This window comes from Octopus sinensis, linkage group LG24, assembly GCF_006345805.1.
Source record: "Octopus sinensis linkage group LG24, ASM634580v1, whole genome shotgun sequence".
In the NCBI taxonomy this organism is placed as follows: Eukaryota; Metazoa; Mollusca; class Cephalopoda; order Octopoda; family Octopodidae; genus Octopus; species Octopus sinensis.
The window spans coordinates 10,888,659-10,902,785 of NC_043020.1; the positions used below are offsets into that span (position 1 = coordinate 10,888,659).

At 36.8% G+C, this 14,127-nt stretch overlaps 1 protein-coding gene and 1 long non-coding RNA gene across 3 annotated transcripts in view; both read right to left on the minus strand.

Moving 5' to 3' along the window:
* LOC118767723 overlaps positions 1–3,526 on the minus strand; it is a 17,672-nt gene extending 14,146 nt beyond the window's left edge. Inside the window, exon 1 of the long non-coding RNA XR_005003636.1 lies at positions 3,515–3,526. This is a non-coding gene — a long non-coding RNA (uncharacterized LOC118767723). The remainder of the gene's footprint in view (positions 1–3,514) is intronic.
* Positions 1–14,127, minus strand: part of LOC115223903 — a 117,918-nt gene that overhangs the window by 17,295 nt on the left and 86,496 nt on the right. The window lies entirely within an intron of this gene.

The window sequence follows — 14,127 nt, forward strand, 5'->3', positions numbered from 1 at the left end:
GGACCCGAAATTATGAAGTTGAGAAAAGGTGGTATAGATTATGCCTAACCGAAAACGATCACAGCGACATCATCCAAAAAGGCCGGGTGAAACAGGGTTTTGCTGTTATTATATGTATATATATATATATATATATATATATATATATATATAGGAGTGACTGTGTGGTAAGTAGCTTGCTTACCAACCACATGGTTCCGGGTTCAGTCCCACTGCGTGGCACCTTGGGCAAGTGTCTTCTACTATAGCCTCAGGCCGACCAAAGCCTTGTGAGTGGATTTGGTAGATGAAAACTGAAAAAAGCCCGTTGTATATATGTATATATATATACTAAGCAATAAGGGTTTAGCAACGAGTTGCCTTACCACATACCGAATTTAGAAATAGCAGTCAAAGGGTTATAGCTATTTCTTCTACTAAAAGGGAGATCTCAGTAAAAACAGCATTTGGAAGGCACAAACAGGTAAGAGAGAATGAATTGACTGCAATCTATCATACATTTTTTTAGTTATCCACGGACGTACGTTTCGAAATCAGTTTTAAGGAAAGCATACGAATTAAATATTAAATATTAAATAATAAATAATTCTATCTTACCGAAACTTCTTTTCTCTTCAGCGTAGAATACTATAATCATAAATGATTATATATATTTCATTCTCTCTTACCTGTTGTGCCTTCCAAATGCTGTTTTTACTGAGATCTCCCTTTTAGTAGAAGAAATAGCTATAACCCTTTGACTGCTATTTCTAAATTCGGTATGTGGTAAGGCAACTCGTTGCTAAACCCTTATTGCTTAGTATTACTTAAATTTTCCTCGAATGAGGCTTTTACATGCCGAAGACTACTTGGTGTAATTGATAATTTTTTCCAAATTAATTAATTTCACCCTTCATTATTACGGATAACCATATTTTATCTCAGTAGATGACCACAGCATCTTGTTTTGGCTACACGCGGGTGGGAAGGGGCTGTTGACACAATCGTTTCATTCACAAATTGAATTCGGTGATACCAGTTGCGGGTTCTAGCTCGCTCTGATACTGAGTGGAGTTGGTGCCTTCTGGTATCTCAAAATTCAATATATAATCATTTATGATTATAGTATTCTACGCTGAAGAGAAAAGAAAGTTTCGGTAAGATAGAATTATTTATTATTTAATATTTAATATTTAATTCGTATGCTTTACTTAAAACTTGATTTCGAAACGTACGTCCGTGGATAACTAAAAAAATGTATGATAGATTGCAGTCAATTCATTCTCTCTTACCTGTTTGTGCCTTCCAAATGCTGTTTTTACTGAGATCTCCCTTTTTAGTAGAAGAAATAGCTATAACCCTTTGACTGCTATTTCTAAATTCGGTATGTGGTAAGGCAACTCGTTGCTAAACCCTTATTGCTTAGTATTACTTAAATTTTCCTCGAATGAGGCTTTTACATGCCGAAGACTACTTGGTGTAATTGATAATTTTTCCAAATTAATTAATTTCACCCTTCATTATTACGGATAACCATATTTTATCTCAGTAGATGACCACAGCATCTTGTTTTGGCTACACGCGGGTGGGAAGGGGCTGTTGACACAATCGTTTCATTCACAAATTGAATTCGGTGATACCAGTTGCGGGTTCTAGCTCGCTCTGATACTGAGTGGAGTTGGTGCCTTCTGGTATCTCAAAATTCAATATATAATCATTTATGATTATAGTATTCTACGCTGAAGAGAAAAGAAGTTTCGGTAAGATAGAATTATTTATTATTTAATATTTAATATTTAATTCGTATGCTTTACTTAAAACTTGATTTCGAAACGTACGTCCGTGGATAACTAAAAAATGTATGATAGATTGCAGTCAATTCATTCTCTCTTACCTGTTTGTGCCTTCCAAATGCTGTTTTTACTGAGATCTCCCTTTTTAGTAGAAGAAATAGCTATAACCCTTTGACTGCTATTTCTAAATTCGGTATGTGGTAAGGCAACTCGTTGCTAAACCCTTATTGCTTAGTATTACTTAAATTTTCCTCGAATGAGGCTTTTACATGCCGAAGACTACTTGGTGTAATTGATAATTTTTCCAAATTAATTAATTTCACCCTTCATTATTACGGATAACCATATTTTATCTCAGTAGATGACCACAGCATCTTGTTTTGGCTACACGCGGGTGGGAAGGGGCTGTTGACACAATCGTTTCATTCACAAATTGAATTCGGTGATACCAGTTGCGGGTTCTAGCTCGCTCTGATACTGAGTGGAGTTGGTGCCTTCTGGTATCTCAAAATTCAATATATAATCATTTATGATTATAGTATTCTACGCTGAAGAGAAAAGAAGTTTCGGTAAGATAGAATTATTTATTATTTAATATTTAATATTTAATTCGTATGCTTTCCTTAAAACTTGATTTCGAAACGTACGTCCGTGGATAACTAAAAAAATGTATGATAGATTGCAGTCAATTCATTCTCTCTTACCTGTTTGTGCCTTCCAAATGCTGTTTTTACTGAGATCTCCCTTTTTAGTAGAAGAAATAGCTATAACCCTTTGACTGCTATTTCTAAATTCGGTATGTGGTAAGGCAACTCGTTGCTAAACCCTTATTGCTTAGTATTACTTAAATTTTCCTCGAATGAGGCTTTTACATGCCGAAGACTACTTGGTGTAATTGATAATTTTTCCAAATTAATTAATTTCACCCTTCATTATTATGTATATATATGTATATGTTTGTGTGTCTGTGTTTGTTCTCCCAAAATCGCTTGACAACCGGTGCTGGTGTGTTTACGTCCCCGTCACTTAGCGGTTCGGCAATAAGAGACCGATAGAATAAGTACTAAAAGGTGGTGCTCCAGCATGGCCGCAGTCAAATGACTGAAACAAGTAAAATAGTAAAAGAGAGAGAATATAATATAAATTGGACATGGGCAATCGTTGTATTCTTTCTTGTTTTGAGGTTCACACCCAAACGGCTGGGTGGATTCGCGTGAAAAATGGCACACTTATGCAAACGGGTGCATACATCGGAATGGGGTTTGTATTTTGGCAATCTTTCGTCTCTAGTAGACCTTTCCGTCGATTTCCTTAACAAAATTTTTTTTTTACATATGGGCTTGCGGGAACTTTTGAAGTAATGAGAGCGAAAGAGACTAAGAGAAAGCGATTGTATGACGAGGGAAGTTCTTTTAAAGTTACCGTGCATGGGAGCATTGATGTACATGTGTGTGTGTGTTTGATGGGGTGTGGGAGACAGACAGTATGTTGTGTAAGTGAAGTGCTTCTGTTAGTGTGTGTGAAGAGACAGAGTAATGTGTGAAAGAAAGAGATAACTGAAATTTTTTACTCGGTGTATGTGTATATGTATGTATATCACTTCAAAAGTTCCCGCAAGCCCATATGTAAAAAAAAAAAAATTTTTTACGGAAATCGACGGAAAGGTCTAGTAGAGACGAAAGATCGCCTGTATTTTTTTCCTAGTCCCACCCCCGATATTTACCTAGAAAATTGATTAAAACTTTTCTATTGGAATTCCCCGTTTGTTCTGCCATTAAAACAACCAGTTGCTCACAAAAGCCGGCATATACCATTTCGCTAGAAACAAGGGGAGTGCAGGATGACAGTCAGCCACAACTTCCACTATGCTGTCTCTCTTCTTTCACCTCTCGCACGCACCCACAAACACACACACACACATCCATTTCATATATCTTCTTCCAATTTCTGCTCTCTGCAAATAAAATTTTGGGATTAATGTATAATTTCTTTCTATGTTCATAATTAAATCACTGTTTTTAATGATTAGACAGAGGTCCAATAGAATAGCTCTCAGAAACAGACTACATACAAATTCGTTCTTCACAACTCCTGAAGCTGTTTTTTCTGGCAAGGGGGCAGGGAGTCCGGAAATTTTCATACGGCTGGAGGCTCCAATCGATACAGGGGACCCGAAATTATGAAGTTGAGAAAAGGTGGTATAGATTATGCCTAATCAAAAACGATCACAGCGACATCATCCAAAAAGGCCGGGTGAAACAGGGTTTTGCTGTTATTATATGTATATATATATATATATATATATATATATAGGAGTGACTGTGTGGTAAGTAGCTTGCTTACCAACCACATGGTTCCGGGTTCAGTCCCACTGCGTGGCACCTTGGGCAAGTGTCTTCTACTATAGCCTCAGGCCGACCAAAGCCTTGTGAGTGGATTTGGTAGATGAAAACTGAAAAAAGCCCGTTGTATATATGTATATATATATATGTATATGTTTGTGTGTCTGTGTTTGTCCTCCCAAAATCGCTTGACAACCGGTGCTGGTGTGTTTACGTCCCCGTCACTTAGCGGTTCGGCAATAAGAGACCGATAGAATAAGTACTAAAAGGTGGTGCTCCAGCATGGCCGCAGTCAAATGACTGAAACAAGTAAAAGAGTAAAAGAGAGAGAATATAATATAAATTGGACATGGGCAATCGTTGTATTCTTTCTTGTTTTGAGGTTCACACCCAAACGGCTGGGTGGATTCGCGTGAAAAAATGGCACACTTATGCAAACGGGTGCATACATCGGAATGGGGTTTGTATTTTGGCAATCTTTCGTCTCTAGTAGACCTTTCCGTCGATTTCCTAAAAAATTTTTTTTTTCACATATGGGCTTGCGGGAACTTTTGAAGTAATGAGAGCGAAAGAGACTAAGAGAAAGCGATTGTATGACGAGGGAAGTTCTTTTGAAGTTACCGTGCATGGGAGCATTGATGTACATGTGTGTGTGTGTTTGATGGGGTGTGGGAGACAGACAGTATGTTGTGTAAGTGAAGTGCTTCTGTTAGTGTGTGTGAAGAGACAGAGTAATGTGTGAAAGAAAGAGATAACTGAAATTTTTTACTCGGTGTATGTGTATATGTATGTATATCACTTCAAAAGTTCCCGCAAGCCCATATGTAAAAAAAAAAAATTTTTTACGGAAATCGACGGAAAGGTCTAGTAGAGACGAAAGATCGCCTGTATTTTTTTCCTAGTCCCACCCCCGATATTTACCTAGAAAATTGATTAAAACTTTTTCTATTGGAATTCCCCCGTTTGTTCTGCCATTAAAACAACCAGTTGCTCACAAAAGCCGGCATATACCATTTCGCTAGAAACAAGGGGAGTGCAGGATGACAGTCAGCCACAACTTCCACTATGCTGTCTCTCTTCTTTCACCTCTCGCACGCACCCACAAACACACACACACACATCCATTTCATATATCTTCTTCCAATTTCTGCTCTCTGCAAATAAAATTTTGGGATTAATGTATAATTTCTTTCTATGTTCATAATTAAATCACTGTTTTTAATGATAAGACAGAGGTCCAATAGAATAGCTCTCAGAAACATACAAATTCGTTCTTCACAACTCCTGAAGCTGTTTTTTCTGGCAAGGGGGCAGGGAGTCCGGAAATTTTCATACGGCTGGAGGCTCCAATCGATACAGGGGACCCGAAATTATGAAGTTGAGAAAAGGTGGTATAGATTATGCCTAATCGAAAACGATCACAGCGACATCATCCAAAAAGGCCGGGTGAAACAGGGTTTTGCTGTTATTATATGTATATATATATATATATATATATATATATAGGAGTGACTGTGTGGTAAGTAGCTTGCTTACCAACCACATGGTTCCGGGTTCAGTCCCACTGCGTGGCACCTTGGGCAAGTGTCTTCTACTATAGCCTCAGGCCGACCAAAGCCTTGTGAGTGGATTTGGTAGATGAAAACTGAAACAAGCCCGTTGTATATATGTATATATATATATGTATATGTTTGTGTGTCTGTGTTTGTCCTCCCAAAATCGCTTGACAACCGGTGCTGGTGTGTTTACGTCCCCGTCACTTAGCGGTTCGGCAATAAGAGACCGATAGAATAAGTACTAAAAGGTGGTGCTCCAGCATGGCCGCAGTCAAATGACTGAAACAAGTAAAAGAGTAAAAGAGAGAGAATATAATATAAATTGGACATGGGCAATCGTTGTATTCTTTCTTGTTTTGAGGTTCACACCCAAACGGCTGGGTGGATTCGCGTGAAAAATGGCACACTTATGCAAACGGGTGCATACATCGGAATGGGGTTTGTATTTTGGCAATCTTTCGTCTCTAGTAGACCTTTCCGTCGATTTCCTAAAAAATTTTTTTTTTCACATATGGGCTTGCGGGAACTTTTGAAGTAATGAGAGCGAAAGAGACTAAGAGAAAGCGATTGTATGACGAGGGAAGTTCTTTTGAAGTTACCGTGCATGGGAGCATTGATGTACATGTGTGTGTGTGTTTGATGGGGTGTGGGAGACAGACAGTATGTTGTGTAAGTGAAGTGCTTCTGTTAGTGTGTGTGAAGAGACAGAGTAATGTGTGAAAGAAAGAGATAACTGAAATTTTTTACTCGGTGTATGTGTATATGTATGTATATCACTTCAAAAGTTCCCGCAAGCCCATATGTAAAAAAAAAAAAATTTTTTACGGAAATCGACGGAAAGGTCTAGTAGAGACGAAAGATCGCCTGTATTTTTTTCCTAGTCCCACCCCCGATATTTACCTAGAAAATTGATTAAAACTTTTTCTATTGGAATTCCCCCGTTTGTTCTGCCATTAAAACAACCAGTTGCTCACAAAAGCCGGCATATACCATTTCGCTAGAAACAAGGGGAGTGCAGGATGACAGTCAGCCACAACTTCCACTATGCTGTCTCTCTTCTTTCACCTCTCGCACGCACCCACAAACACACACACACACATCCATTTCATATATCTTCTTCCAATTTCTGCTCTCTGCAAATAAAATTTTGGGATTAATGTATAATTTCTTTCTATGTTCATAATTAAATCACTGTTTTTAATGATTAGACAGAGGTCCAATAGAATAGCTCTCAGAAACAGACTACATACAAATTCGTTCTTCACAACTCCTGAAGCTGTTTTTTCTGGCAAGGGGGCAGGGAGTCCGGAAATTTTCATACGGCTGGAGGCTCCAATCGATACAGGGGACCCGAAATTATGAAGTTGAGAAAAGGTGGTATAGATTATGCCTAATCGAAAACGATCACAGCGACATCATCCAAAAAGGCCGGGTGAAACAGGGTTTTGCTGTTATTATATGTATATATATATATATATATATATATATAGGAGTGACTGTGTGGTAAGTAGCTTGCTACCAACCACATGGTTCCGGGTTCAGTCCCACTGCGTGGCACCTTGGGCAAGTGTCTTCTACTATAGCCTCAGGCCGACCAAAGCCTTGTGAGTGGATTTGGTAGATGAAAACTGAAAAAAGCCCGTTGTATATATGTATATATATATATGTATATGTTTGTGTGTCTGTGTTTGTCCTCCCAAAATCGCTTGACAACCGGTGCTGGTGTGTTTACGTCCCCGTCACTTAGCGGTTCGGCAATAAGAGACCGATAGAATAAGTACTAAAAGGTGGTGCTCCAGCATGGCCGCAGTCAAATGACTGAAACAAGTAAAAGAGTAAAAGAGAGAGAATATAATATAAATTGGACATGGGCAATCGTTGTATTCTTTCTTGTTTTGAGGTTCACACCCAAACGGCTGGGTGGATTCGCGTGAAAAATGGCACACTTATGCAAACGGGTGCATACATCGGAATGGGGTTTGTATTTTGGCAATCTTTCGTCTCTAGTAGACCTTTCCGTCGATTTCCTAAAAATTTTTTTTTTCACATATGGGCTTGCGGGAACTTTTGAAGTAATGAGAGCGAAAGAGACTAAGAGAAAGCGATTGTATGACGAGGGAAGTTCTTTTGAAGTTACCGTGCATGGGAGCATTGATGTACATGTGTGTGTGTGTTTGATGGGGTGTGGGAGACAGACAGTATGTTGTGTAAGTGAAGTGCTTCTGTTAGTGTGTGTGAAGAGACAGAGTAATGTGTGAAAGAAAGAGATAACTGAAATTTTTTACTCGGTGTATGTGTATATGTATGTATATCACTTCAAAAGTTCCCGCAAGCCCATATGTAAAAAAAAAAAAATTTTTTACGGAAATCGACGGAAAGGTCTAGTAGAGACGAAAGATCGCCTGTATTTTTTTCCTAGTCCCACCCCCGATATTTACCTAGAAAATTGATTAAAACTTTTTCTATTGGAATTCCCCCGTTTGTTCTGCCATTAAAACAACCAGTTGCTCACAAAAGCCGGCATATACCATTTCGCTAGAAACAAGGGGAGTGCAGGATGACAGTCAGCCACAACTTCCACTATGCTGTCTCTCTTCTTTCACCTCTCGCACGCACCCACAAACACACACACACACATCCATTTCATATATCTTCTTCCAATTTCTGCTCTCTGCAAATAAAATTTTGGGATTAATGTATAATTTCTTTCTATGTTCATAATTAAATCACTGTTTTTAATGATTAGACAGAGGTCCAATAGAATAGCTCTCAGAAACAGACTACATACAAATTCGTTCTTCACAACTCCTGAAGCTGTTTTTTCTGGCAAGGGGGCAGGGAGTCCGGAAATTTTCATACGGCTGGAGGCTCCAATCGATACAGGGGACCCGAAATTATGAAGTTGAGAAAAGGTGGTATAGATTATGCCTAACCGAAAACGATCACAGCGACATCATCCAAAAAGGCCGGGTGAAACAGGGTTTTGCTGTTATTATATGTATATATATATATATATATATATATATATATAGGAGTGACTGTGTGGTAAGTAGCTTGCTTACCAACCACATGGTTCCGGGTTCAGTCCCACTGCGTGGCACCTTGGGCAAGTGTCTTCTACTATAGCCTCAGGCCGACCAAAGCCTTGTGAGTGGATTTGGTAGATGAAAACTGAAAAAAGCCCGTTGTATATATGTATATATATATATGTATATGTTTGTGTGTCTGTGTTTGTCCTCCCAAAATCGCTTGACAACCGGTGCTGGTGTGTTTACGTCCCCGTCACTTAGCGGTTCGGCAATAAGAGACCGATAGAATAAGTACTAAAAGGTGGTGCTCCAGCATGGCCGCAGTCAAATGACTGAAACAAGTAAAAGAGTAAAAGAGAGAGAATATAATATAAATTGGACATGGGCAATCGTTGTATTCTTTCTTGTTTTGAGGTTCACACCCAAACGGCTGGGTGGATTCGCGTGAAAAATGACACACTTATGCAAACGGGTGCATACATCGGAATGGGGTTTGTATTTTGGCAATCTTTCGTCTCTAGTAGACCTTTCCGTCGATTTCCTTAAAAAATTTTTTTTTTCACATATGGGCTTGCGGGAACTTTTGAAGTAATGAGAGCGAAAGAGACTAAGAGAAAGCGATTGTATGACGAGGGAAGTTCTTTTGAAGTTACCGTGCATGGGAGCATTGATGTACATGTGTGTGTGTGTTTGATGGGGTGTGGGAGACAGACAGTATGTTGTGTAAGTGAAGTGCTTCTGTTAGTGTGTGTGAAGAGACAGAGTAATGTGTGAAAGAAAGAGATAACTGAAATTTTTTACTCGGTGTATGTGTATATGTATGTATATCACTTCAAAAGTTCCCGCAAGCCCATATGTAAAAAAAAAAAAATTTTTACGGAAATCGACGGAAAGGTCTAGTAGAGACGAAAGATCGCCTGTATTTTTTTCCTAGTCCCACCCCCGATATTTACCTAGAAAATTGATTAAAACTTTTTCTATTGGAATTCCCCCGTTTGTTCTGCCATTAAAACAACCAGTTGCTCACAAAAGCCGGCATATACCATTTCGCTAGAAACAAGGGGAGTGCAGGATGACAGTCAGCCACAACTTCCACTATGCTGTCTCTCTTCTTTCACCTCTCGCACGCACCCACAAACACACACACACACATCCATTTCATATATCTTCTTCCAATTTCTGCTCTCTGCAAATAAAATTTTGGGATTAATGTATAATTTCTTTCTATGTTCATAATTAAATCACTGTTTTTAATGATTAGACAGAGGTCCAATAGAATAGCTCTCAGAAACAGACTACATACAAATTCGTTCTTCACAACTCCTGAAGCTGTTTTTTCTGGCAAGGGGGCAGGGAGTCCGGAAATTTTCATACGGCTGGAGGCTCCAATCGATACAGGGGACCCGAAATTATGAAGTTGAGAAAAGGTGGTATAGATTATGCCTAACCGAAAACGATCACAGCGACATCATCCAAAAAGGCCGGGTGAAACAGGGTTTTGCTGTTATTATATGTATATATATATATATATATATATATATAGGAGTGACTGTGTGGTAAGTAGCTTGCTTACCAACCACATGGTTCCGGGTTCAGTCCCACTGCGTGGCACCTTGGGCAAGTGTCTTCTACTATAGCCTCAGGCCGACCAAAGCCTTGTGAGTGGATTTGGTAGATGAAAACTGAAAAAAGCCCGTTGTATATATGTATATATATATATGTATATGTTTGTGTGTCTGTGTTTGTCCTCCCAAAATCGCTTGACAACCGGTGCTGGTGTGTTTACGTCCCCGTCACTTAGCGGTTCGGCAAAAGAGACCGATACAATAAGTACTAGGCTTACAAAGAATAAGTCCTGGGGTCGATTTGCTCGACTAAAAAGGTGGTGCTCCAGCATGGCCACAGTCAAATGACTGAAACAAGTAAAAGAGTAAGAGTATATATATGTATGTATCTCTATCTATCTATATAAAGCGCTAACAATGTAAATGAGATGTAAATAAATAAATATATATATAATCATCCAACATCTGACTACTTTATTACTCTAGATATGTGTGTGTGTGTGTGTGTGTGTGTGTGTGTGCATGCATAGTATACACATCACACATTTGATGCATCAAATTCAATAAGGCAAATCATTAATTCATTTAGATTTGTCTGTATTTCAAAATTTCATAATAAAATAATAGTAGAATAATAAAAATTTTTTTAAATAAATACACATTATCTGTGTGTGTGTGTGTGTGTCATCATCATCGTTTAACGTCCACTTTCCATGCTGGCATGGGTTGGATGGTTTGACTGCAGACTGGCGAGCCAGATGGCTGCACCAGGCTCATACATATATATACGTTTATGTGCGTGTATATATATATATATATATATATATATACATACATATACATTTATGGATGTTTATATATATATATATATATATATATATATATATAGATACATACATACATACATATACATTTATGGATGTTTATATATATATATATATAGATACATACATACATACATATACATTTATGGATGTTTATATATATATATATAGATACATACATACATACATATACATTTATGGATGTTTATATATATATATATATATATATATATATATATATATATATATATAGATACATACATACATACATATACATTTATGGATGTTTATATATATATATATATATATATATATATATATATATATAGATACATACATACATACATATACATTTATGGATGTTTATATATATATATATATATATATATATATATATATATATATATATATACACATACATACATATATATACATTTATGCATGTTTATATATATATATATATATACATACATACATACATATATATACATTTATGGATGTTTATATATATATATACATGCATACATATATATACATACATACATATATATACATTTATGGATGTTTATATATATATATATACATACATACATACATATATATACATTTATGGATGTTTATATATATATATATATATATATAGATACATACATACATACATACATACATACATACATACATATATATTTATGGATGTTATATATATATATATATATATTTACATGCAACATGGAATACTTATTTATATATACATTGCATGGTACAGTTATAGAAACTCACAAAAGAGACTCCAAGTTTCTGCATCAACGATATTATGATTGTGGCATTTCCTCAGGTATAAGAAACTTGAAGACAAAAAAAAAAAAACCACCACTGCTAGTAGGAAAGATCCCCATTATACGTTCATTATTAAGGTTATATATAAAAACCTTCCTTGCACATGTATTTCTTAGAAGCTGTGTGAACGATCCTTTATTCTTTTATATATTTATTTCTCTTTTCTTAGTATTAAGGTTTTTATATTTTTTAAAATATAAAAACCTTAATACTAAGAAAAGAGAAATAAATATATAAAAAAATAAAGGATAGTTCACACAGCTTCTAAGAAATACATGTGCAAGGATTGGATATTGGGATTAACCCTTTAGCATTCAAACCGGTCATATCCGGCCAAAATATTTAACCTGTTTTATATTAAAACTGACCAGATCTCGCCTCTCACCTCAGCCCTACCATCATCATCATCATCATCATCATTTAACATCCATTCTCCATGCTAGCATGGGTTGGACGGTTCGACCGGGGATCTGGAAAGCCAGAAGGCTGCACCAGGCTCCGGTCTTATTTGGCAATGTTTCTACAGCTGGATGCCCTTCCTAACGCCAACCACTCCGTGAGTGTAGTGGGTGCTTTTTACATGCCACCTGCACTGGTGCCAGGCGAGGCTGGCATCGGCCACGGTCAGATTGGTGCATTTTATGTGCCACCTGCACGGAAGCCAGTCGAGTGCAGGTGGCACGTAAAATGCACCATGTCATTCTAAAACTGAAAAATCACATCTCTGTAATCTCTAAACTACAAGATAATGCAGAATTAATTCAAACCATTTTAAATAAACAAACATCACATTTGATAGAATAATCTGAACACTAAAGGGTTAAAACTGTAAAAAAAAAATCCTTGGTACCCCCAAAATAAATAAGTTTTTAAATACAAACCTTTTTGAGAATTTTAATATAAAAATTTACTTTAAGAATTAAAAAGCACACGTGAATAATATACTCTAGATTACTTGTGACCGGTTGAGTAACCGGGAAAGTCTGAGTTATTCAGAACCTTTCTTCTCCTCCCAGAAATCTTTATTGAATACTGTATACTCACTGTATACATTAATTTGTCGTGTGTCTGAATAAAACCTTGAACATGAAGATACTCGCACTGAACGAGCGTTGTCATTATTTACTGCACAGTGGTATTTCATGGTAATTGGATTAACCCTTTCGTTACTGTATTTATTTTAAGATGCTCTGTGTTTCTTTCAATTACTTTAAATATAACAAAGAATTTAGTACAGTAACTTAGTTATCATTCAGTTAGTGTTAGGAACATAAATTGGGACTAAGGTTTGGTGGAAGATTTTAATTCATAACTTTTGAAAACAAGACATCTGTACTTAGAGCCAGAGCCGGTTTCAGCCAGGTTGGTAACGAAAGGATTAAATATAACAAAGAATTTAGTACAATAACTTAGTAATCATTCAGTTAGTGTTAGGAACATAAATTGGGACTAAGGTTTGGTGGAAGATTTTAATTCATAACTTTTGAAAACAAGACATCTGTACTTAGAGCCAGGGCCGGTTTCAGCCAGGTTGGTAACGAAAGGATTAAATATAACAAAGAATTTAGTACAGTAACTTAGTTATCATTCAGTTAGTGTTAGGAACATAAATTGGGACTAAGGTTTGGTGGAAGATTTTAATTCATAACTTTTGAAAACAAGACATCTGTACTTAGAGCCAGAGCCGGTTTCAGCCAGGTTGGTAACGAAAGGATTAAATATAACAAAGAATTTAGTACAATAACTTAGTAATCATTCAGTTAGTGTTAGGAACATAAATTGGGACTAAGGTTTGGTGGAAGATTTTAATTCATAACTTTTGAAAACAAGACATCTGTACTTAGAGCCAGGGCCGGTTTCAGCCAGGTTGGTAACGAAAGGATTAAATATAACAAAGAATTTAGTACAATAACTTAGTTATCATTCAGTTAGTGTTAGGAACATAAATTGGGACTAAGGTTTGGTGGAAGATTTTAATTCATAACTTTTGAAAACAAGACATCTGTACTTAGAGCCAGGGCCGGTTTCAGCCAGGTTGGTAACGAAAGGATTAAATATAACAAAGAATTTAGTACAATAACTTAGTTATCATTCAGTTAGTGTTAGGAACATAAATTGGGACTAAGGTTTGGTGGAAGATTTTAGTTCAAAACTTATGAAAACAAGACATTTGTACTACAGAGCCAGAGCTGGTTTCAGCTG